Source organism: Neopsephotus bourkii, unplaced genomic scaffold, assembly GCF_033783945.1.
Source record: "Neopsephotus bourkii isolate Nb327-2 ecotype Australia unplaced genomic scaffold, CSIRO-AGI_Nbou_v1 NB_1765, whole genome shotgun sequence".
Classification (NCBI taxonomy): Eukaryota; Metazoa; Chordata; class Aves; order Psittaciformes; family Psittacidae; genus Neopsephotus; species Neopsephotus bourkii.
In genome coordinates this window covers 7,211,768-7,236,292 of record NW_026902239.1, presented here as the reverse complement: position 1 = coordinate 7,236,292, position 24,525 = coordinate 7,211,768, and the positions used below count along the sequence as shown (strand labels likewise).

The following is a 24,525-nucleotide window of genomic DNA, read 5'->3' as shown; positions in this document are numbered from 1 at the left end:
CCCTGGTAAGACTCAGGTGTGGGATTTGGAGATTCTGTCCAAGACAATGATCAGGATGGATCACAGTTTTGGGAACAGGGCATTATGACCTTTGTATTTTGTTCTTGGTGAAATATTGGACTGTTCCCATTGTTAGACTTAGGAGAAGGAAAACTGGGCATGCCAGTTCTTCCCAGACAGAAACAAGCTCGGTGACAGTGTGGTCTGGATAACTATGAATGAAGTATTATTTTTAAACATACTAATCCCTCTATCATCTCATGCAAATGCTATCTCAAAAAATACTTAGTTTAAGGAGAAATACATGCTTTCATAAGCAAAATAACACTTTGGCTCTTCTAGCAGAGAATATAAAAATATACAAGCCACAGTGTTTGTGAAGAAATTGGTTTGGCATGTTTATGGGATAATTAACAGATTGAAAAAGTTTTGCAGCTAGCACTTGCTAATAGTACTGTGAAGCAGAATTACTGTGTTGCTTACATGTTTGCAAGCTTAGACCAAAGTGTGGGTGGTATTCTTCACTTCATATTAATTCATGTCACAAAGCAGCGCATGATGTGTGGTGGTCTCAAAGAATGATTAACAGTTTGCCTGTTAATTTCAGTGGGACCAGAATTTCATAGGCGTAATTAAATATCATAAATGATTTGTTAATTCCAAAATTTGCATTTGCTACCCAAAACTCTCAGGGACTTCACCAAAGCCTTATATTTGCAGAATGTCTAGAGCTGGGCCCGAAGTCTGATTTTCAAAAATTACATGAGCAAACTTTGCTATTATTCAGATTTGTAACTCAATATGTTTCAACAGTTCTTTTTCTGAAGTACCTTTTTTGAGGAAAAGAATCATTTATAGGAAAGGTTGACAGATTGTTATATGAATCATTCAAAATTATTCCCATTCTCATCTAGGTGGGTTTGTTAATAATGGAGAACTTAGGTATTCATTTGCAAAATCTGTATTATATAAAGAAAAGTTTCATGATTTTTTTTTTCCCCTTCCTTTAAACAGTATTTTATCATTTTGGTCAAAACAGATTTGTGTGTGTGTGTGTGTGTGTGTGTGTGTGTGTGTGTGTGTGTATCCTGTTCTTTCAAGTTATTGCAGTCTGAATAAATTTGACATCAGAGAACACGTCCCACTTAGATTATACCAACAGTCTGCAGAGAATTTACATATGTGTAAGGAGTTGCATATTTTGAAATAACCAGTTCCAAATATGAATATCAGCATTGCTATCTATTTTTCCCCAATCTTATTTAGTAGTCAGTTTTCTGTGAGGTTTCCTCAAAAACATCACAGATGCAGGGCTGCCCTGTTCTGTAAAAGGCCATAGCTATTAAATTCTGGTAAAATTACAAACAAGAATTTACAAAGAAAATAATCAGACAACTGGTTAACTTGGTAGCATTTTAAATGGACTTTGGAGAAGGAAACTGTTTCCTTTGCAGGGATACACAGTATAATATATCACAGAAAATCAGGCATGAAGGGACATTGAGAATGGTCATTTATGGTTTCTTGTGGTCTGTGACAGAATCAGCTGGAACTGCTGGACTGGGTACTGTCAAGCCATAATGTTTCATTCTCATACCTGGCACATAATTAAAAGAAGCATTAAAAGTTGGAGGCTCAGATTATCTTTTAAAGCAAAATACTTGAAAATAATTTAGATCTAGAGTTCTAACCTAGTTCCAAATTTCATCTTTCCTGCAAACCAAAGGTTTCAGTGAGGTACAAGAAAACTACTGAGGAAGCAAAATATCTTTAGTGAATAATCTTGACAAATATCAGCAGGAAGAAGACAAGAATTGCCAAAGGATTACAAATATTCATAACCATTTCTTCTTTATAAAGGTCGCAGAAAGGAGGATGAATCATACTCTATATGCATTTTTATTTCAGTGAACTATGGGAGGTTTCTGTATGCTCAGTTTGACTTTACCTGCAAAAGCTCTTCATCTGGAGTATATCTAACTGTAGTAATTGTTAACAATGGTTACATTTTAAATTGAGATGCTGATAACAGAGAAAGCAGGAGATTTTACAGAGAGGATGTCAAACTGCTGTGATATGGGGTTTTCAGATTTTTCATAATAATTTAAAAATACATCTTTAAGCTCTACTTTTGTGTTGGTTTTTTGAAAATCTGAGAATTTGTATAATACACAATGTCAGTTAAATATTTTTACAATTGTATACTCTCATCCTTCATTTATCTGTTAATGAATGACAGGCTTTGCAGTCAGACATATTTTGTCTTAATACAGTATCCCAAAATCGAAGTTAATGTCAGATTGTTGCAAAATACAAAGTGGCCTGTAACGGACCTTTTGCTTAAAGATCTTCCCCTAAAACTGTTTATTTCATATTCAACTTGGTCATATGTGTTTATAAAGAATTAGCCTCTGTCAGCCCCACAGAGCCATGCTAAAAGATGACTCCCTTTGGATGAACGCAGAGTGCGAGGACAGGCATGAGGATTAATTTTCTTTTGCACTTTCTTTAGGATGCAGCTTCTTCAGACAAATGGCAAACCACGATACCAGTTCATGAAGGGCATGGTTAGTAGTTTTCGTGAGAGTCCTTCAGCTAATAGCTAGCTCTTCAAAACAAAGTTGGTTTTATCTACACATTGCAATGTCAGATATTTCATTATCTGCTTAACCAGCATCATGCCATCTGGAGAAAGTAGCACCTCTGCAAAAAGAAATAGAAAAGTGCTGTTGCAATGAAAGCAGTAGGAGCTGCTTCTTACAATTTTAGGTAACACTGAGCACCCTTGCATGGTGCTTTGTTTTGAACTTTGTTAGCTGTAGCTCAGTTCAGTTTACCTCACTTCATTGCATAGTGTAAATATGCCTAGTGATTGCAATTCTAACTGATAATTAAAGTGAAGAAATCTATTTTTTTAGAGATGCAAAAGATCCTGCATCTCTATTCAAAGGCCAGGCAACAAGGAGTATCCAGTGATTGATGTAAAAATGTTACTAACATTGTAAACCCAAAGATTTTGTAATATGTATTAGCTTTATCCATAAAACTTCCAGTTTTATCTGAAAGTAACAATTTGCTATTTTTTATTTACTGAAGTCTCCACATTCAGTGAGTATTAGTACATTTGTACTAATGTACAGGTACACAGTGTACATTAGAACATGTGCACTGAAGATAAAGTATATCTTTTTCCACTTCTGTAAAAGCTATACCACTCTGCACACTTATAGCATACATTAATTCAGGTAATTCTATGATTTATCTCTACCAAAAAATTCTGTCCAGTGCAGCACTGCATGAAACTCTTAAGGTCTTGGAATGAATGAGTGAATCACGTAGTAAAAACCAAAGAGAAGCAGGGAGAGCTAATGAGAAGAGTGGTAATCCAAAGTGAACTAGTACTTTAATTAATTCCTGTTCTTTCTGTAATGTTACCTCCTTTTACTCGGTCATATTATCTTTTTTTGTTTGTTTTTCATGTGGTCTACTTTATACTGCACATGTAGTGGACTTAAGTGGTTAATTTGTTGTAAGGTTGCTTTGGATGAGGCCTTTATTGTCTCTAAAATGTTTCTGAAGGAAGATGAGGCAATAGTAGATGTTCAGTAGAAATGTCAGTCATTGTAATAGTCAGCATTTTAGAATGACTTTGATAAAAACTAGCACATGAGTTTTCCTGGTTCCTCTATAGAATCAAGAATCTAACCAGCCTTATTTCTAGTATTTGAACATGTATGCTAACATACTGACAAGTAATCTACCAAAGAGAGATCAGGCTTTGTTTCAAGATAAGGTTGGGAGCAAGCCAAAATAGGGCTTTTGTTGTGCAGAACCATATGACAAGTCTAGATTAAAAAGATACTTGGAGAAAATATTTTTCTTTGTGGTCATGCCATACTTAACTGCAGTCAGCTTTCTGAACATGAATATATACTGCTGAATGCACATTTCAATTAATTTTAATATGAGGAAGAACTTCTCAGGATAGTTGATGTGTCGCAATAGAAAAGTTAAAATCTAGGGAGAGTTGAGGCAGCTATAGTAATATTACATTTGGCGGAAGCATATACACAGATGTGCCTGGAAGAGGGAAGCTGCTTGTTTTCTGCAGTCAATTAGGTGAGGTAAAGGAAATGGGGAGGTCATAGTAGTTGTCTGGGGTTTTTTTTTGTCCATTTGTTTTTCTCTCCCCAAAATTGAACTTATTAGGAAAATAAATGGTATAAAACAGGGAGGAAAATTAACGTGTTTAAGGTTTAAGAAACAAATATTTTTGAGATGTGGACTGATTCATTCTATTTTTATAGCATGTGCTGCTGAAAGGTCCTTGTTGCTGAAAGAACTCATAGGTGCTGTTGTTACTGTGTATGACCTGCTGCTGACAAGTTGTGAAGCAGTTTTATTTCTTAAGTTCAAAATGGAAGAAACTTTACACAGCAGGGCTACTTTCAAAAATAGTTTTTCAACTTTTTGACGATGTATCTCCTATTCATTCTGGTTAGTCAAAGTGTCAATCCTGCAAATAAATAGAATACAAGCTTAGAAAAATTAAACAGCTCATGTTTCGTTGATAAGAAAACCATATGAAATTACACAAATGATTAGATCTGCCAGTTTATGTGGAATGACAGAATTTTTCTCTACCTGCCAAGCAGCAGAATGAAAAGCTGTAGTACTCTGGCCTCAGATCTACAAATTCTTGCCAGTTCTAGCAACTATTAGTTTCATGAAAAATAACACCAATTGTAATGGAGGGAATTCCAGGATTTGGGTGCACTAAGGGCATTTTCTTTCTGAACAAATTCTGCATCAAACCTGTAAGATTATAATTTTATTTTGCATACAGGTGCAATAACTGAAGAATTTACTGTAAAAGCTTTATGACCTTAAAATGAAGAAAAAAGTGCAGGTAAGCAGATGTTTACAAATCAGGCTGTCTGTAGAAGTTTGTTAAATTTGTAAACATAAAGCATAGTTTTGTCACTATAGAAATAATAATTGAAGTTTCTGTACTTCCTGTGGGTCCATTACAATGAGTCTTTTACTTTTTTAACTTCCAAGGTAATTATCATCATATTGTTTAATAAGCCAATTTAATACTGAAGTGTGAATGAATAACAAGATCAGATCTCTTAAGATTCAAGATTGACAGCCTCCAAAGACTCAAAAGCATACAAATAATAAAATACGGTATCAGTTATTTTGAAAAGGCAGCAAAATGCACACCAAGAAGAGCAGGGAAAAAAAATAATTTGAAGTCACATACAGCATTCTGATCCCATTTAAACTAATGCCAGCCTCCTGTTGCTTGAACCTAGGATTTAACCTTTTTTTGTTACACACTTTCAAAGCACATATGTGGGCCTTTGATACCTAATTGATAAGACAAATGACCTGAAAATTATGCAATGACCTGAAAATTATGCAGAGCAAAGGGAAATATAGTTGAATGATAGAAAGCCTGGAGAACAAAGCTAGCCTTAGAATTTGCTGGCTTCCATACATCTTCCTTGCTAAACTTTTTTCTCAACTCAAGATTAATGCATGTAACAGTTCTGGAACTAAATGGCTGAACAAAGTGTGGGCTTATCTTCATCTTTATGGCATACCTTTACTGTCTTTCTGCTGGGATGGATAGGACATATTTCTTTTGTCATCTATTTCAAAATCCTCAGCAGTTTCCCAGGAGCAGTAAGCTAAGACCTATCAGCATGGATTAAATTTTTTTCTTAATGGGAAGTTGTATTATGGGGCATGTAAAGAAGACCTTACTGTTACTTAAGAAATGTTGATCTGACTATAGGATTGAAGGCCAAATATACATAAGCTTTAAGCACAGTTAAGGGATCCTATAAGCAGCCATTGTTTCCAGCAGCTCCAAGTCTGGAAATTCCTCCTGCATGGCTGCTGGAGCCCAGCAGGGTGCCCTGAAACCTAGAGGTCTCCATCCCAAACTGATGGGCATGGCTGCTGCTTTTCCCTTTAGAAGTTCAACCACTAGCAAGGCAAAGCATGTACCCCAAAGCCACACACAGAGAGAAGACTTGTGCATGGCTGGCTACACAGACTGCCATAATCAAGGCAATTCCTTCAGCAGCACCCACATGTAATGCTTCTAGGAGCAAACTCACAGCCAAGACCCCCTCCTCTTTGGCTGGTAAGGATTGACGTTCTGTAGTGAATGAAAGCACACATGCATTCATGGATCCCCCAAGCACTGGTGGAGCCCCTCCTCCTGGGTACGCCATTCACCAGCTGGTCTAGTTCACTGCTTGTTGCAGTCAGATATACTCACACTTGTCCCACAGGCACTCTGCACTCATGGGCTCCCTCAAATACCAGCATGAACCCTCTGCCCACTTGATACCCCTACTAGGTCCCCAGAGCCTGCTACTCACTGACTAGTTCAGCTTGAAGGTTGTGGGTGAATACGCAGTCATGCCCCATGCATGCTGGGTTAGTTTCGTAATGCGCCGTGTATTGGTATCAGAAGGTCTTCGGCATTGTCTCTGTTTATCCCTTGTCTATCAGTTTGTGTGCTTTTGTTTATTGCTTCCTTCTTTGCTTATTATCCCCTGATGTATTGGAAAGGTCCTTGATTGGATAAAGTTAATGAAGCAGATAGTCTCACCTTTTATATGCCCTTACACAAACAGGCTTCATGCAGTGCTGGTAGAGTAACAACTCGAGCTCAGTAACGTGTGTTCCATCCACCAAAAGGCCGTGCAGGCATCTGGCTGGTTAGACAGCACTTCTGGCCTCTGACCTAGTTCAGTAGCAAATTTAGCTATGGTGATTTAAGATATTTCTTCTGAAACTGTTCATCCCTGTGCTTATCAAAGGCTTTCTGTGTTGCAAGTAGCAGATGAACACATGACTCCTCCCCTGCTACAGTTTGTATTTTAGCATCTTAGCATGAGTTGTTAATGAAGAGTAACAAAGTGTTCATATATTCCACTGCAACTTGCAGTAACTTTTGTCCTGGCACATCTGTTTCTCATGTTCTGCAAGGGCACTGCAAGACTGAAATGAGAAGTTCTAGGGCTGGATGCAGCAGGGCAAAGCACTTAATCCGCTGGACTTCAAGCATGAGGGTACTTCCCCTGGTGGCAATACCCAACCCTACTGAGCTGAAGCTGACCCAGCTTAATTAAGAAGAGCTCCAGTCACTGTTCTAGTAGCCTTGTGAACATATCCTGTCTACATGTTTCCTAATTGTCATTAGAGTTTTATCTTGCTAAATTTGTTTCTGGTTTTGTTTTTTTTTAAATGTTTTTGTTCTGTTCCCTGGATCTCCACTTACCCATTGTGCACAAATCGGAGTGTGGGAACCATTACAGCAGGTCAAAGAGCTTGTTGGTGCCAGCTCCTAGCATTTTTGGCATAACAGATCTTTATCTCAGATCTTACAATCCTTCCAGTAAAATTAACATCCTGAATGGTCCATCTCCTAAATAGGAAAAAAATGAGGAAGGTTGAATAAAGTGAATGAAGAAAACATTTAGCACAGATAGGATAGAGAAGAGCTAGAGGAACACATATCCAAGTACAGAGTTGTGGGGAGAGATATGTAAAGCCATAATTCCAGTGCAAGAGAGAGCAAGGAAGCCTAGCAGTATGATTTGAGGGATCCTTGGTGACCAAGTGAGAGGCAGTCAAATCCCCCCTGAGGAAGGTGTGAGCAGGTCCTAATGAGAAAGTGGCACATAGGAAAGTTTAGGACTGGAAGTGGAGTAAGGAGACACCGCCTTCTACAGAAGTACCAAAAGCATTTATAGGGAACATTGAAAAGTGTATTAGTTGTTTGGCCTGTTCTCAAGTTTCCTCAAGGATTTTAGAATTTGCCTTATACTGTGTGTTAGAAAATGGATTTTTCTTAAGAATTATAAAGGTCTAGCTGTCGCATCTGTACCAACAGTAAATATAATTCTACTTAAATGAGTAACCCCATTTCCACTTGAACTGTTTCTAACAGAAGAAGGTACTATTTGGTGTCTGTAAGGGCCCCAGAGTGACTTCTGTGAGCTACTGTAGTACTCCTACGTTGAACAGACTGTAGATCACAGCAGGATTTCTCCTGTGGTGTGATGATACCTCAGATGAGTCACAGCAACAGATTCTAGCCCCAGCCAGCAAAGTACTGATTGTGGCAAGAATGCCTGCAAGTATAGGCAGCAAGTCCCTACTCTGTTCAAGAATATGGCTGAATTTCAGGTCTATGTTGATGCCACGTCTGTATCAATATCTTGATTAAAGACGGAAATTTTTTTAGCTGGTCTTCCTTAGTGGGATTAGGGTTTTTTGTCCCCCATCTCAGCAGATACCCTGAGAGAATGTATGTGGCTTGTAATACAGCTGTGGATTTTTATGACACCAGGGCAGCAGATGTTCTGAATTTGAATTAATCTTCAGATGTAACTACTTTGATAAACAGCATCTAGGGACTTCTTGCTTTATTGCCTAAGTGTTTTTCCGTTCAGCATTTGCAGAGTGGAATGTTGAATTCTGAGACTAATGAAAATGATAAATCAGTTATGATGGGTTAATCATTAACATGGATGAATTGAGTAATAAGCAACCAATGTGAAAATTTGTGCAAAAGTAGCGGCCTATTTATATATTTTGAAAATTCCATGAACTCCAAGAAAACTAATCTTCTTAAAGATAGACATTATCCCTTTTTCCTTTCTTTTTTTTTTTTTTTCATTCCCTCCCTCCCCCAATCTAGTTCTTAGGCTAACGTATGGTTCCTTTCTTCCTATGAGTAAAAGCTGCATAGTAGGCATTTTGTTTCTTCTGATTTATTCTAGCTTATTATTTTCATTACTTCTGATCAGGTCTACTTATGTTGCAGAGATCTTTCTTGTCATAGCAGTCCCCACATTTACATGTATTTGAAACACCTTCTGGCTGAAGGAAATGGGCTATCTCAGAAACTACTAAGCGTTTCCTAGCAAGGAGTGTAGGGAGTGCACGTTGCCATGTCTGATTCAGTCAGAATCAGCATGGAGTGCCTGGACCCATCTTGTGTGGAAGATCTGCTTCATAGCACAAGTGTGCCTGTTTAAGACATCTGGCTGTTAAGATAACAGTTTGCCATGAAGATTTAGGGAGTTGTTTGGCAGAGATACAACAGGCATGAAGAGTTTTGATATATGATCACTCCCCAGTTCTGTCATCAGGAAGTCTGTCAACATGAGACTTAGACACTGACTTTCAGTAGTAATCCATTAAGGACGTAAGAAATTTGGAGATCTGAACTTACTGTGGGATGAGGACAATAGGGTTTGACCATGAGAAGTTAGCAAGTCAAAAAGTTTGCTACAATATCCAGACACCTCTGTGGAATCTGTTTTAGATACAATCAAGACATTTTATATATGTGTTTTGATTCTGTTTTGGGATCCCCCCTCCCCCCCCCCTGTAATTTCCCCTCACAAACCTGTTTTCTAAGATTTCAGTTACTTTTTAAAAGAGAGTTCATTTGGGTGCTGAATTTCTGTCTGGCTTTCACGATGTGATCTTTGGGCTCCATGGAGAGTGGAAGGGTCTGTGATCTGTAAGCAACTTCTAAGACTACTTCTGGAATATGACCGAGGAAAAAAAGTTCACATATGTTAACTATACATGAAGTTGCACTGGAAATTTTTTAGGTGTCTACAAACATCAGAAGTTTGAAAAATCACTATTTAGAATATGAATATTTTGCTAGCTGAATTACAGGTGCTAAGGCTTGCCTTCTTCTTTGCTTTTTAGTCTTTCCTAGGCATTTTGGCTCTGGAAACTGGAATTTGGTATTTGCCTTTTGGCTGGTGGCATGATGCAGTTTTTGTGAAGTCTTTTCCTGGAAGACATCACATTTTATTTTTCATTCTGAGTTTTATGTCTGGGTGTTGGGACTAGTGCAAATAATTGTAAAGTTCTTCTGGCTTAAGTATGTATTATCTGTGTGTTAAAGAATATTAAAAGCCAACATGCATTAGAAATCAGTACCTAATAAAAGTTTCAAATGCTAGACTTCCGAGTGATCCTGAAAATGTTCATGCTCTTATTTTCTGTTTACTATATTGTCATGTAAAAGACTCTTACAAATAACAGTTGAAAAAAAACCACTTAAGAGAAACTTGCTGTAAAAAAATACTTAGCAAATAAGCAAAATTAAGAAAAGGTAAAATGTGGACTTTTTCTAGTTGCTCTCAATTGTTGCTGCAACAAGTAATGCAAACAGTAGAAAGTATTTGAAATTTGTTTTTATTTTAGTTAGCTATGTGTAAATTTTAAGTGTGAAGTAAGGCCAGATCAAGATGTTGGCTTTGTTCTGAATTGGAAGATTCCTGTGTGGGTCTGAGAATGTGGTGTTAAGCAACCTGCTCTCCTGATAATGCATCTCAGGCTAAACATTTATTTCAGAGCACTGGATGCCAAGGTGCTCAATACCTTGCAGTACTGATTCCTGGCAACTTACAGGCTGATCCTGCATCAAAAAATGTCATAATTTCACTAGTGCATTCAGCTGGAGGTCATATAGCAGTGTCTTAGCAGGGTCTTAGCAGTGTTTGATATCTCAGTTCTAAATTACATGTTATGTGTTAACATTTAACCAATGCCAACTGTAAGCAGTTACATGATGTTTTATAGAAACTTCAGCAATTTGAATGTTGAAGCTAATCATGAAGCTGACTATTGTAACCAGTGTCAAAGTTGGGAAATGAGACTGCACGGAAGTTAGTTGCAGCTGGGGTGCATACAGAGGACTACTGCCAGTGACAAATTGTATTAGTAACAATACATGGATTGAGGGATTGATGGGAGTTACGTGATTGCGAATTTAACTGTATCCTTTCACCTGTCTGAAGCAATGGCATCTGTTATCACCACCTGTTCTACTTCTCTGCTTATCTTATGATAAGCAGATTCCAGCAGATATGTATGATACCAGGCTGGTAGCCTGACAAAGGGGACACTTCAATAAAAGTTCAGTGAATGCTGTTCTGAAGTCCCCAGGCAGCAATTGGAGCTTCTGTGGATATATGCAGTCTTTTGCCTGGCAGAAAGGAAGATGCAACAGGGCTTCTGTGAATAGGAATAATATCCTGCAAGGAAGTTTTCCTGACTGAGCTTCTATTTAGGATAAGTAGTATGTTGTCTAACAAAAAGCTTAGTTAAAATAAGGTTCATAAAGTCAATTGCCCTTAGAGAATATCCGTTTGCTACAGCTTCCTGATTTAAAGTAACATTGCAGCTACCATTTAAAAGTCCATTCTTTATAAACCTCAGCAAACAGGAATACCTAAACTTCTGGCAACCAAGAGTAGCTTTCGGTGAGAGAACAATGGAATACATTAAGGGGAAATAACTGGTCATTGCCATAAACATTTTCAGTTCTAAGTCTCCTGCATTTGGGCAGCAACTTTTCAGCTCTTGGCAGGCTTGTAGGATGTTCCATTGCAAAGAAAATAATTTGGAAAACTGGGCAAGCCTGGCTGCAGTCTCTGACATCTGGTAATGTATGGATCTGAAAATGATGTGCATACTGTATGAAAGTTTCTTATGAGGAACATTATTTGTGGTGTTCAAAATCCTATTTCATAAAAACACAGGTTTTTAACCAGATGAATGTCAGTTCTATGTGAAGTGTTTCTCTCTTTTGACAGAAGTTGTGTGATTTATAATATGACTCATTTTCTGTACGTGCAATATTTTGGTTAAAAAATCACTTTTACGTGCGAAACATTTCACTCCCACTCAGTGTTGACAATAATATGAAAGAAGAACTGCTGTAAAGTTTCTTTTAATCATCTTTTTTATTTAGTAATTGTCAAAACTTTGAAGTAGGATGGAACTGAAATTGAGAATACAGTACATATATATCAGAACAGCATTTTTGCTAATGAAGTCTGTTTGCAAAACTGCCGTATAGATTAAAAGAAGACATACCCTGTGTGGGCACCCATATAATCATCAACAATGATTGAAAACAGATGCTGAAGCAGCCAAAATACTTTTTGAGTGTTGAAACTGAAACTTCTTTTTTTTTTTTCCTGTCAAAAGCATGTTTTCAGTTAAATATCACCCTAAAAATCACTTTTTTAAAAATGGTAATGAAACATAGAAAAAAAAAATCTGTTGTTTGACCTAGAACTAGTTTTGCGTGGTTAAGATTTTGGTAAGAAAGCTAAAAGATATTTATGTTCACACCCAAACAATTTTCTATATCATTCCATTTTTAGGATCACTGCAAGGGTACTGGGCCTAAGATTTCCCAGCATATCGGCAACTAAAATTCAGAATGCTGAGTTGGCATATATGTTACTGAATATCCTCTAGAAAATATTAGAAATGATTATATTTTGGTTTTGAAAAACTAACAGTGTTTTAAAAAAAGTAATTCTTGCATACTGTATTTTATTTATTTCCTCTATGGTGTTGTCCACAGTCGTGTAGCTTCCAAATTATGGTACTGTGTGTGAAAGAAATGCTTCGAATTACAGAGCTATTTAGGCTGGAAAGACCTTCAAGATCATTGAGTCCAACCATTAAGACAGTACTGACAAGTGGAAAGACACTTCGACAACAGTGTGCGAAGTTTCTGAATGAAGTTTAAAACAGTTAGAAATTGAACTAAAATACCTAACTTAGTTCTACATTGAGAGGCCAGGTTTGTAAATTTGTGTTCTCAACATTTAAAAGATCTGATCACCAGTGCCCTTTGATCACAGCATAATTATGTGGTATTCATAATCCTGTATCGTTTTAGAGGGGCAACTTAATATCATTTTGTATTCCTTGCATGTTCAAAACTTCCATAAAAGCCAATCACAATTTTATATGTACTTAGAAAAGTAGGACCAGGCCTCTAATTGTAGATGATTTTTTTTCTAATTTCTTTTCAATAAATTATACTAAGCATAATCCTAAAAGACATTTACAGATTTAATTTTACATGCCTTAGTAATGCAAAGTTCCTGTTGTGAATTGAGCATCAATAACAGTAGCATTTGCTTAACTATAACATCATTGAAAAATCTTCTGACATGCAACAGGTAATTTCAGAGATAAAAAGAGACAGAAAAATAATATCTATTACTTTGCCTTCTGTTTTGAGATAATTAAGTTCAGAGGTTCTGAATCAACATTGACTTTGTCACAGGATGTGCTCCACACCAGAAAATGAAATCAATCAGTTGTTGCCATATTAAGTGAAATGAACTAGTTGCAGACAAAACATTGTATTTTCATTAGTCATGTCAAGATGCAAATGCGAAGGTATATATCTTCACATAAATGTTCACAGATAAACAAAATAATTAAATTTGCTGTAGAAACAAAATAATTAAATTCACTGTTGTTGAGCAACAGATACTCTCTTAAGTATATGATATTTGGCTTATGAGAGTACACAGGCGGTTCTTTATCTGTGTTTTGTCTATGAGGACAGGAGAATTTAATTTTGTTAATAGAGGGTGCCTGGCAGGCAGTGACTCAAGAAAACATCTGTGTTTATACTTAGTACAAACAGTCCCTCTAAATCTCACTGGCTTCAAGTTTATCTCTTTTTTAATAATGTTCCCCTGAGGAGTATAATACACAATCTGATCTCAACATTTTGCAAGTGTCTGTCAGGATGGTTCAAATTTTTCCCAGTGACTAGAATTGAACAAAAGTTTTGCTTTATATATTTTCAAAGGATTTCATTAGTTAGTGTCAAAGCAAACTTCATTCAGAGCATTTGCTTTAATTTTGGAGATGTTTCTAGCAACAGAAAACACTTTAAAATCTTCTGTTAAAAATTACTCAAAATTTAGTTGACTTAGATTTTTGCTATTGACTTGAAGGAACAGGAAAGGATGGCTTGGCACATAACCTGCTGTGTGTACATCAAGGTGAACTTCTGCACAGCTTGGAAGACAAAAGAGAATCATCTACAATGTACCTGCCCTATAGATTTTATGGTATAACATGTACGTCTTCAGCTGTTCTTCATTCGTGGCTCACAAGCATGGAAGACTGTGGGAAGACTAAAGAGAAGACTGTAGAAGACTATGAGTAACAGGCTTTAGAGTGGCAATAGGAGAATTTTAATCAGATCTGTTCTCATAAGGTACAAAATTCTTTGAAGAAACTAGACTGAAAGGGTTGTACATCAGACAAGTAACATACAATAGAAGACATGGTGAAGGGTTACAAATCAATGAGTATAATGAATGTGGGTGTTTCATCTTCACCAACATGAGAACCAGACTGCATTTAAAAAAAAAAAATCCAAAGAAACAAGACTTCACATTTCATATTTGAAATCAAAAGCTTTGTAAGCTTCAAAACATTAAATATTTGCTGACAGTTTTTTCATTATCTAATGATGAAAATTAAAGTATCTTTGTTATAATAAAGGCATCTAGGGGTAAATCTGTTTTCGGTGGTTAGTATGCCTTACAACTGGCATCTGAATTATATGTGAATTTGGTAGAGGTTGCTAGAGTAGTATTAGGTAAGTATGATCAAAGAAATAAGAATTACTGTGTTAAAAGTGAATACCATCACATCCTTTCCCTGCAAATGTTTTACTGTAACTGAGGCACAAGCTTGTCCTCACTGCGTTGGCTCTTTTTGCTGTTGTGTTGGCTGCTTCAGATCCTGACCTCCTGCTCCCTTGGCCTCAGTCTGCAACTTGAGGAGCAAGCATTGGTTGAAAGCTTGCCTGAAAGTCTTAAACCCAATTCTTTATAAGGTTGATGTATGTGGAGGAAAAGGCAGAAATGGGGAAGGAACAGCTGTCTAGGGGGAACAGTTATAACTTAATTACTTGGTGATTAGTAAATAGGAATTTGAAGAGGGTGTTGTAGGGTCAGAGCAAAAGAGCCATGGCCCAGTTAACAGATAGAAACAGCGAAGTTCTAATCCTCAAATGCTTAAAGGTGAACCTTTCTGAAACTGAAGATTCAGACCATAAGGGTAAAAGTGTCAAAAACATTTAAGCAATTTGGGAACAAAAATTTCCATTTTGAATTAGGATTCCCAGGTAACTTCTGAAAGGTTCTGAATGACTCTTGAAAATTTTGCTCTAAGCTTTTTTATGTGTTAGCTGCTCTATGAAGAGGAAATGGATATTAAGCTTTTAAAACTGTTTTAAATTCTACTGGTAGTAATCTCCTGATGACATAATTTTTATAGCTGTATTCTGGACATCCTGGAACACCATTTTATTTTAATATTGACTAAAAGGAGGTTCCTGTATGCTGGGGTCTGGTTATGATTTTATAGGTAAGAAACATGAATAGGACTTATTATCTTCCTTACCCTGTCAGTAAGCCAACAGAGTAAGCAAGTATTTGTCACTATCCCATAGCTAACATCAGTCCTCAAGAGCTGGCACTAAGTGGATGTAATCTACTTACATTTTTGGTGAAATAAAGGTTCTTAAAAGCAGAGCTACAATACAACCACGTGCTCTCAAAAGGAAAGGGTAGGAATAAAGATGTAGAAAAATAAAGGTATTATGAGTTAATATATGTCTGTTGCAGCCTATGCAAATCTAAATCTGTAAGTTCCTCCCTAAAACACGTTGAGTTCCTATCTGCCCTTCCTTTGTCATGTTCTTATTGACCCTGTTTTTGAAGCAATAGGTTTCTGTGATAACAGTTTCAACAAAGTATAGCAAGCTGAGGAGGGGCATATGTTTAACCAGTGCTGAATTAGGGATGCAAATGCTGGACAGCATTCATTGTGAAGGAATGGGAACAAATAAATGTAGCCTGCATTGCAGGAAATCAGAACAGGATTGGATTAATCAGCCCAGTGCGTATTGAAGGAGGCCAGGGCAAGCCCAGTTCAATTGAATTTCAGCATGTCACAGCTCTCCAAGCCAAAGTGTCTGTAATTAAATTCAAAAATCAATATTAATGCTCAGCTGTGTCACACAGCTCAAATCAGATGATAATCAGGAAGTGCTGGAAAATTGAAGGTTTCATAGAAATACTCTGTTGGCTGTACTGCACCTCATCAATGTGCTTCAGTAATGCTTTTTCAGAACAAGTACTACACAGTGGTGTAACGTGATTAGGACTATATGATACTCACCAAGGACAGGTGTCACTACGTTTATTTGTGAGTATAATAACAGTAGAATAGAACAGGGGTCGCATAGGGTGCCACGTCATGCATGGATTGCGAGTTTCCAAGCTGGAAAAAACTGGCACATTGCTATCTCCACTGTTCTCCACCTTTCATCTCACAAGATGTGAGGCTTTCAGAGTGACATCGATGTTCCAGCAGTTCTGAAAACAGTTTAGGTGACACCATCGTCCTGCTTTTAGGAATTGTGTGATCTTTATCATACCTTAGGTGGAAAGAAAATTAGAATCTCCTTACATGTGTTGATGCTCTGTGAGCAGGATCACATGGGATGATATTTATGGCACCAGAGGATAATGATTTCATTAACACTAAAACTCTTTACTGACATTTCTGTAATGATTTCAGTGTAAGTCAGAATATTTCATCAAGAAGGTTTCTGCATGTAGACTGCATGCAAGGGAGTCATCTTTGTTAAGATGACTGGTAAGAGCTGGAGAAGCAATAATTCCTTCCCAGTTTTAGGGATTATTTAGGAATCTGCCCCCCTGGTCCCAAAGCAGGTTTACTCATCTGGGGTTTTTTGGTTTCACAATCTGCTAAGATTCTACCGTGGCTCCCTGTGATGTGCATACAAAAGCTTTATGTAAAATGGGTCATAGTTTGTTTCTCAGATGTGAAGTGTTCAGGCTATATTTATGGATCTACGTATGGATTGTGAACTGAAAAGTTAGGAAAAGAGTGCTCAGCTGGGTTTCTGTTTGCAGATTTAAGTCAGCTTAAATAAAGCAGACAAAAGATTGTAATACTGTGTTCCTGCTTTTAGCATATCCGGCAGCAGTGAGCTAAATGTTGTGCTCCTGTTAACAGCAAAGGCATATTGTAACAGTCCTTGGGAAACCATCAGGTTCAATACTGTCACTGACTGTTCCTAGGTGTATGGAAGGATCCTTCTGTGTAAGTGGCACAAAAACACTGCTGTGTGTTATCAGCAAGCACATAATAGAGGTCTGCTCTACAAGCATCTCTCCATGGCTTGGAAAATGTGACTTGGAACTGTATGGAAATGGACTGTCCAAGTGAAAAATCTAAACACAGCTTTCAGCCAATCTGAAAAGCTGGGGATATTCATGGTTGCCATTTGCAGCTGATCAGAACTCCTTCAAAGGTCCTAAATAAAACATTACGACAAACAGAAATTTGCCAACAAGAACAACAAATAAGCCAACATAATCGAACTTATTTTCTGATAGTACAGATATTATATTTCTAATTATGTAGTAGATATCTTATCTTTGGATCTTCCTTTGCTGAATTTAGCTTTTGAGGGCTACAGCAGAGATGTTGTGAGTGCTCTGTTCTGACCCATTCTTCCACCCACTCAGCAATCAGCCATGAAAAATTGCAGGGGGCTTGTGTTACACCTTTTCTCAAATTCGCAGTTATTTGAGAGGCAGAAGCATCAGAATTGGCTGGAATTTGGAACACTCTCAGTTGGGATATGCCTCGCTTAGAACCACACCCTGGGGTGTCAAGGCAGTGTGAGAAGCTGCACTAGTGTACCAGGGCAATGCAGGCATATTTCCAAGGGAACCATCTGGCACAAGTGACTGAGACTTAGGTGCTTCTGAACACCTCAGAGTACTGCATACTTCTCTGACCAATGGTGGCTATGTTGGTTATACTGACTATAAAGCAGTCCCTGACTTGTGGACTTCTAGGACTGTAGGAAATTTTCTTGCTATCTTAGCAATGCTCTAGGGTAAGGAAAACTGAAGGGTAAATGAGAAGCCTTAAATTAAGCACCTCTGAAGTGGTCATTTCAGCCACTGAGCAGGTGATGGTTGATCCTTTCTGTAGAGGAAAAAAAACCAGTGTGACGTGCAAGGATAAGAAGGTTTTTGTTCTGTAAAGTCATCCTCTAGCTGAACCTGGGGGTTGTGATCAGCTTCCAAATCTGCCAGCAGCTGCAAGTGTATCCAACTAGTTAACTCCCACAGACCCTACACTTCTCCTATGGATAAAACAGCTCTTGTAAGCAGATGCTTCTTTTACCTTCCCTTTTGGTTTCATTCTCATCTGTCATGTTTTTCCACTGTTTGCGTAGGTCTCTGTTGATTTGATTTTTCCTTGCCTCCTAGCGTGTTCTCATTCGTTATCTTCATTTTTCTGGCATTTGCATTGGTTAAATTACATTCTATCTGTGACATTCCAGGCTGTTTGCACATAGTTGCAGTATCTGGTTCATCTCTGTATAGTCCTCTACCTCTTTATTCACTCTGGGTGGTCCTCAATGTTTTCAGCTCTATCAGCCACTATTTCAGATGTCAAGCTGAGTTCATGTTGTACACAACTTTTTCCTTCTAATATTTGCTCTGCTAATTCCTGGAGATATTTGTAGAAAAAATAACAGTTGTTTTACTTTCTTGTGTATCTGGCTTACTGTGACATTGGTGCAGTACTTTCATAGTCTTAAACAAGTAGTAATTACTTAATTCACATTTTAGTCACATAATGAACATATGTACACATATATATAGTAATACAGTTGTCTAGCCCATTTACTTTACAATTGGTTTTCTAGGAAGTGGCTTTTCTGCAGAACCAAAGCTCTCAAGGCTTCCTCAAAGAAGTAAAAGAGCTAACTTAGTACCTGTCTTAAGAACTGAACTTTTAGGACAGTATCTCAACAAAACTAGAGACTGGTTACACTTCAGTCATACTCTGGTTGGTGTTAACTGCACTAATCTGGAGAGTACCGACTACTTCATAATGTTTGTAGTGTTTTAGTGTCTGTTGCCTCTTACTCCATACTTTCACCGACATTGCTGCTGCCTTTGCACTAAGAGGGACAAGGATTGAACTGTGACCTTTAAGCACAACTGTGAGAAAAGAAGAATCATAAATAAACATTAGTTAAAAAGTATTCTGATTACTTTCTGTGAATCTTATAGAATACATTCTATTATATGCGGATATTTTTCATTTTAGTTTTGCTTGTTGTTTTATCTGTCTAAGTAAATCTATTTCAAGTCATTTGGTACATTGCTAAGACATTGCTAGCCTTCTACTGAAAAAATAAGTAACTGGTGAGATTGTATTTCATTCTTTCCCATATACTCTAAACTTAAAACTTTATGGTGGACAGCTGGCAGCCTCCTGCTGCTCAAACCATAAATATATTTTTGACTTACCTCCTTCTCCTCATTTCTTCATCGTGCTTTTCACACACAGAGCTGGCATTTTATCAATAGTTTCTTAAAATTAAAAAAAAGTGACCCATGCTGTATCTGTTGGTACTCGGTAGTCTGCTGAGTTTTACTGACCTTTACTTTCTTTTCTCCTCAACAGTGCATTTAGAATTAAGGCTAAAGATTTAGGCTTACCAAACTGACTGACACCTATAAAATATTCCATGATGAGCTTAGAAGCCCCTAAAGACATACACCAAAAATGTAAATTTTACACTAACTGGAAAAACTTCATGGTATATTTTCTGTCTTGACTTTAAAATCATGATTGAAATAATCTCTTAGCTGTTCATGCTATCTATATGTGCCACAGATCAACCGACAGTTTGTAACAAGGTACCTAGAATAGCTTCAGTTATGTATTCATTTTAGTTTAAACGTGCCTTACTTATAAGTGCTTCATTCTGAACATTATGCTGGCTTTGTGTAAGTCAGGAGGATATTCATTAAAATAAACTGATACTTGTCTTTTTAATTAAGAGTGACCGTATCCAGGCAAATTAAAAGTAAGTAAAATATTAATAGTGTACCAATAGCAATCTAAGTGAGCACCTCAAGGAGCTAAAAGAAAGAGTACTGTGAGTCATTTGTGAATAAATTTCAACCTGCAATACATGCTAATAAAAGTTGTCGTCTGCTAAAATAGATGTTACCTAGTATCAGTCAGTATTGACATCAGTCCTGATCATATGGGTCAACTCAGATGATGTTTTAAATTACACAGGGTAGCTCAAGGATGTTAAAACAGAGATGTTTATGAATGGAAGGCATTGAAATAGTGCAACATACTGGATAAGCTAGCATGCTCTCTGCAACACAGCCATTAATAGGTCTTTAATTAGGGCACCACACTTTAGCTAGAAGTACCATTAAATCATTCCTCATGTATAAGGAATATTCTCTTTTTTTTAAGGCCTGGCAGCCTGTTATATTCCACAAACTCTCTGTAAGTGACTCAGTCTAACTGGAACAACTGGGTGGAGCCGGTTTTCTGCAAAACAGCAGGACAGGCATATGCTGATTCATAGATGCAAAATGAAGTAACAGCAACTCGGCCATATTTCAGAGGCTTTGGTCTCGTGGAAAAGCTGCATATGTTTGAAATGTAGGGCAACAGGATGGAGTGTAGATGTTTGAGGTGAGGGAGGCAGATCTTTTAAGGGTTGTGAAAGAAAGTTTTGTGCTAGGTGTAAAGTTCCCTGTGTGAACAACACCTGGGCATTCTGGAAGCAAGTAAAAGTGGGCAGGTAGCAGTTTTGCTCTACGTAACTTGCCTTACTTTATGTACTACCAAGGAATTATTTGGCTTTAACTCCCAATGCTGTTCACATATTATTCATGGTAAAGGGGAAAAAAGGATTTACTAAAGCAAACCACTTATCTGTGTAAGTGAATTCTGCTTATCAAAGCTTAAGATACAATTCTATAAATGTGACCCACAGCATTTCAGCATGTCCTTCTCTTAGCATCTCACTGCTCTTGGGTTACTTGGCCCTGTATGGGTTCTTCCTTTTCGAAGTATCTTTAGTTTTGGGTATTGCAGCACAAGGAGAGTGGTTATTATAAGAGACGTGATAATGGAGTTATTAGGAGTACAGAAGAAATTGTGAGGGATAATTTACATAAGGGGAGTGATCTCAGGCCTTCATATTGACATTTCTATTGTTTTATACATGTAATATAATATTTTGTGTCTTGAAACTCCTGTATGTAATTTGGAACTTGTGTTTACCAGTCAACAAGCTGAGCAGCAGTGTGGATGCTTACAGGTTCTACTGATGCCCCCATGTGGATGTCTGTCTCGATCGCTGTAGTCTGCAGTTGAAGACATGGTTGACTTTTACTGTTAATTTAATCATCATTTTATTTCTGTGACATCCATTAATGGGCAAAAAAGCTTGAATGTGAAGGATACCAGAACTATTTTTGTACACTGTGCCTTCCATTCTCTATGAAACAGTGCTTGACTTTCCCTTTTTTGTATCCAGCTTTTGAAACTATCGTTGACTTACTGGGAATAGCATCACACTAATCAGTTTACTTATTTTCAGGGGATTCCTGAGAATCAAGAAAATTTTCATTCCATTGTTAATGTCCTAATAATATAATGATGCCCTATTTGGTTTACTATTAAAACCTATTTGGATAGAATAACCTAAACCTCATACACTGATTATTATGCCCCTATGGATTAATATAATTATATTGTAACTATCTGAGAGTCCACCTGCACCCATGAGTCACTGAAAGTTAGTGTAGAGGTGCTGGAACTGACTTTAAATGTGACAGCTCAGATACCATGACTTTGCTAATTATGGCAACAGAGACCTTAGGAGGGGCTGATTTGTCTTGCTTCTTGGCAGAGCAAATTACCTCATACAAAGGTCTTCAGCGTGAAAAACGTCCTAACGCTGAGCCATGTTTTGTAAGTGTTCCTTAGATCGTAGCATGAAAGAGCATTTCAGAAGGCAATGACAGGGCAGATGAGTGTTACAATAGCATAGGGCCACAGCTCAGCTGTGCTGAAGCAGGTGTTCCTTTTGGCCATATAAACATTCTCACCTTGTGGCTGGGGGCACCCAGAGAAGCAGGAAATGTCTTGGCCACTGATTTAAAACTATGCTGCCAGGTTTCGTGGACAAGTAGCAGGTTTAAGCCTGTGGCTTTCACAGTTACTTTTTGATCATAGGTCCTTAAGTTCTGCGAAGTTGAGCACTTCACATGTTTTTTGTCCCTCTATCATGCACTGAGATTTTCAAATAGAACCACACAATGTGGTTGCATTATTTGAGTGTGTTTGAAAGATTGGTTCTAGGTCTCTGATAGTAAAGAGAGCATCCTGACTTCTTCTCCTTTGAGTTTGTACATTTTACAGAACAAGAAGTATTTCCTTGGTCAGTGGAAAAGCTTTGCTCAGACATCTTTGTTGTGGAGCAAATAGATTTTATTGCATATCTAATATCTATATTACTTACACCTTCTTTGAAATACCTACTGCCTAGCTGTTCCCGATATTATTTGATCTTACAATCATTGCACTTGTATACAGTGGGAAATTACAGTTGTTAGAACCTGCTAATTGACATGATTAACTAAGCAGATAAGGACATTTGTTTGGTCTCATGACAGCTGGTCACTGCCTACATAACGTGTGTGTCTAGGCTGGAGATTTTGCCTCTGACTAAATCAAGTAACAGATTGCTAGTTAAGCTAGATGATGTGAGCGTACATGGTAGCCAGAGCACTCCAGCATTCTTTGTGCTTTTATACCTCCACACCAAGTGCCTGCCACTGTTTTATTTGAAAATTTGTGCATAAGAACTGAAGAACCCAAAATGCTAATACTTGTAAATGAAGATATTTCCTAACAGTTTCGATCTTGTTTCATGTTCAGTTTGTATTAGGAAACTCAATTTAGCTGGCACACTGAGCCCTGGAGTATTTAATCATGCCTTTCCTTTGCAGTAGATGACAGCATACCTTTTACTCTGCTTTTACACATTCATTCTTTCAGAAACATCTAGAGACCTTTATAAAATTTATTTTATGACGTGGTTGATAGCTGATCAATACTCTGACCTGCGTTGTTCAAGCTTGCTTCAGAATTCCTATTAGATCTGTGCATTTTGGATTTCAGTTCTAGGGTTGCTGAGCTATATTACCTCACAGTTTTCACTTCCTTTCTTCTAAAAGAAGCTCCTTCTTTTCATTTTTTGTAATGTCTAAAACATAAAAAGTGAAAAAAAAGCAAACTTGAAGAAATGCATTAAGATCCAGATGCTTATTTTACACATTTTAAATTAGATTGTGCTCTTAAAGTGTTTATTTTCAATGAAAAACTTTATTTTCTGTTAGCACTGAAAGCAGATAGTGTGGCATAAAATAATTAAAATAGTCTACTTATTTCACCTGTAAACATAGCTAACCCAGGATATTTTAAATGGCTAAATATGAACACTAATAATGTGAACGGACAAATATGTCTATAATAATTATGAATATTTGGCTAAACAGACAGTATCTGTTTCCACTTGTAATACTGATTTTCACTAGAAAATGGATGTACACAAACTGAAGTGCTAAAATAGCTTAGAAACAGGTCTTGTCACTTTAATCATACAGGATAGTTATCACCTTACTCAGTTTAGGCTAGAAAAGCCAAACAAAACACCCTAGCTGCTTTTTAGTGGAAAAACTCAGGCAAACTGGAAAATGCAAGCAAATAAAAGCAAAAGTAAATCCTACTTTATCAGCTTTTATTTTTCTATATGCATATTCTATTTTTTTCTTCTAGGAACCACCTTTTAAACACCTTGTTCGCAAATCTAATAAAGCTTCTTCCAAGTTTTGTTTCTCCAGTTTCATTTTTAGCTCCCTATTGGTTTTTGGTTTAGTTCTGTAACATACTTCAGAACAGGACATGATGTATCTGTGCATAAGTGAAAATTTCCATGCATAAGAAGTTACCAGTGCACACATCTGAGAACAAGTTACAGCTCTCGATTTATTGGTAATTTAATACCATGGATACAGAGATGACAGGAGGCATTCCAGAAACAAATACATCCAGTGTCTGAGAGCTTATGTTTATTTAGTCTGTCATCAAAGACCTGAGCTAAGCTGGTAAAGCTGCTGTGGGCTGGACAGCTGGAAATTTGGGACATCCCACATGACAATGGTGGGACAGGTGGGTTTAGGTTGCATGAGACAGATGTTTTGTGGCCTTGAAAACATGTGCATGACCCCTGTGAGCTGTTCTAGACATAAGAGACCTGGTGCCAAACTCATGTGGGGTTTATGCTTGTAAAATTAATGACCTGCTATAGACTCACACCTGATTTACCGCAGTGTGCTATAGATGTATCTGAGGACGGAACAAATTTAAAAGTGAGCGCAACTGGGCCAGGCAAAAGCCCGTACACCAAATCTAGGCCAAGTCATAGAGCAGTGTCTTGAAAGCAAATTTAGAAAGTCAGGTTCCTTCTTTCTCTCTTTGATGTCTGCTCTGTGCTTTTGTGGGTGGCTAACGAGCTCTGTGTAATGCTGCCAATATTGAATGTTGCTGATTTTGCATAGAATTACAATATATGACCCACTGAAACTCTCTGGCTGAGGAAATAAGAGCAAAGAGGATAAACAGTTCAGGCATTCATCTTTGTGCAATATTGCTGGGTGTTCAGCTTACTTTTGACCTTGGCATAAC

At 37.4% G+C, this 24,525-nt stretch overlaps 1 protein-coding gene across 3 annotated transcripts in view; it reads left to right on the top strand.

Moving 5' to 3' along the window:
• The window catches only part of TMEM200A (transmembrane protein 200A), a 53,402-nt gene that overhangs the window by 16,655 nt on the left and 12,222 nt on the right, over positions 1 to 24,525 (top strand). The window contains exon 1 of one of the 3 annotated variants that reach the window (XM_061378147.1): positions 4,845 to 4,909. The exons of the other annotated variants lie outside the window; for them this stretch is intronic. The gene's annotated coding sequence lies outside the window, so the exon portion shown is untranslated. Of the gene's footprint in view, positions 1 to 4,844; positions 4,910 to 24,525 lie in introns of those variants that run through there. 3 annotated transcript variants of the gene reach the window in all.